Raw genomic sequence first — 2,624 nt, 5'->3', positions numbered from 1 at the left:
TATTTATTATATTATTTATTTGTTACAAAAACTATATATTTTATAGCTAATATTAACTATAATAATAATATATTAGATTATATATATATATATATATATATATATATATATATATATATATAAGTAAAATAGGGTGATGAGGTGGTCCCATGAGAATGAAAGTGTTGACAAATGTAGTCTAAGTATCTATTATATCACTTATATATAGAATGAAAACGTTGACTTAATGATGTGCTTTCATCTGATGTTAGTATTCTCCGAATCATGATTTACAGTGTTGGGCGGGGCGTTATAAATATAAACATGATCCCGAGTTTTCAGACACATCGCACTTCCGTTCGAATCAAGTATTTTACATTTTTTCTTAAATTGAGTTTTGATCATCGAGCAAACCAAGAGGTATTGATGTGAAATCATGAGAATTGAGTACTGAGGTATTGGGGAATTGTGATTGAGTTTGTGATATCCCATATTGGTGAAAGATTGGAATAAAGAGGTATGTATAAGTAAGAAGGATGAGATTTATTGTGTTAACTCATGAGGCTTGATAATAAGGTTATCTTACTTGGATGACCCGTTTTTTATATCATTTCTTTTATATCAATTGACTTTAAAATAACAATAAAAGGTAATGATACGACTTTAGTATATATTTTATATTATAAAGTTGAATTAAAAACTTTAAAATAGTATAACGAACAATTTATTGATTGTTTTAGTTTGTTATAATTAAAATTAAATTTATGATAACCTTTTTAGATTAACTAAACTTGATTATATGATTATAAGTAAAATAAAATAAAATAAAATAAACCTATATGTAAAGAAGTTACATGTGAACGTATTGCTGCAAATTCATGAGAATGTGATGTATTCGAAGACGAAGGTGAGTATGTGAAAAAAGGAAAAAAATGAATTTGAAATCAATTATCAACCAATAACAATATCAAAATAATATAATAAAGAAGGAACCAAACAAATAATACAAAATATATAACCATGGTTGAAATCAAAACCAACCAAATAATACAAAATAAGTAAGTGAATATTTTAAAAGAAGTTAGATATCTTATAATACTTAGAGAGTTTGTACAATTTTTAAGTTGTCTTTTTTTGGCTAACCATCTTTTATAAAAAAAATTATATATCAAAAAATAATATAAAAAATAACATAAAATTGACGATAAATCAAAACCATAAAATTGGTCGAAGTTATGGTTGTAAAAACAATTGTTATATATCTATAATCTTTATTTTTATATCTTTATTTTTATCTATATAAAAGCAATAACCATAGATAATTATGTGACAACTTCTAAGCAATATAAATCTTTTTTTCCCTCACATTTGATCAAAGAAGAAAGAGACACGTGAGAGGTGGATACAAAAAGAAAAGAGTGTTGGTCCCAGCCGGGTCTACAAGAGCTTTGGAGAAACAGTTTGTAGAAAAGGGGGAATGAATACAAACACAGAAAACTTTCGTATTTAAAAATATATATTGATAAAGAAATATCAATACAGATTTTTGCAGATTGTTTACGGAAATAGAAAAGGTAAAGACAACATATCTAAAACAATCTAAGATTATACACAAATATACTTAGCAAATAGAAAAGATTTGCTGAAAAGATAAAGACAGAAAGATGTTCTTCTTGAGTAAGAACTTTAGAATTTTTTAGAGAGATTCTAACTTGCTTGAAGATAAGCTTATATGTTCTTTTGATAGATGTGTGTTCTCTTGCATGAAGAGAGCACTTGTCTATTTATACCCATTGCATTAAATGTAAATCAGAAGGGTTCGAACACGCGTCAAGCTTTAAGAGGAAAGTTTGTCCTTTGCAACAGTGAATAATACATGTGTCTATTCATGAGCAGACATCCTTTCGTGGAGTTGGTGGGCACTAGAGTCGACTAGTCGGCTCCGTGTAGTATTATACTCTAGAAAGAGTATGAGTTTGTCCTTTGTGTATGGATGGACAAGACAAAAACAATCTTGCATGACAAGCTTCATTTGATCGCTGAATGCTAGAATAACGTTGGAGATCTCTTCAGCATTCATTGAGGCTTGTGCAACCTTCACACATATGTTGACCAGATTGTAATCATTGAATGTCGTTTCAGATCACGAACGCGTCAGTCACTAATCTTCAGTTTCAGTCTTCGACATTCATTGAAGGTTTATTTGGTGTGAGTTTTGTCTTCTTGAAGTATCATTGTCGTTGTAGGATTTACAATGCGTGTTTCAGCAATCACTGAACAGACTCAGTGATGATCGCTGGAACTAGAGGTGGCCAAAAATCGGTCCTGGGCCGGGCCTTAACCGGTCCCTACCGGTCCCGATCAAGACAAAAACCGAGCATAACCGGTCCTGGTTTCGGTTCCGGTTCCGGTGAAATACCTCATAACCGGTCAAGCTTACCGGTAACCGGTTAAGCATTCTGGTCCCATAACCGGTTACGGCCGGTCCTTTGCAAAAAAAAAAAATTATTTTTTTTCAAATTTTTGGTAATTAATAAATTTTTAATATGTTATTAATATCTTTGAAATATGTTATTTTTAATATGTTTTATTATAAATACGTTTTATTATAAACATATTTAAAAATACATTTTGTTATATATATA

This window comes from Cynara cardunculus, assembly GCF_001531365.2.
Source record: "Cynara cardunculus var. scolymus isolate 2C chromosome LG 5, CcrdV1, whole genome shotgun sequence".
Classification (NCBI taxonomy): Eukaryota; Viridiplantae; Streptophyta; class Magnoliopsida; order Asterales; family Asteraceae; genus Cynara; species Cynara cardunculus.
Note: the sequence above shows the minus strand (reverse complement) of the source record.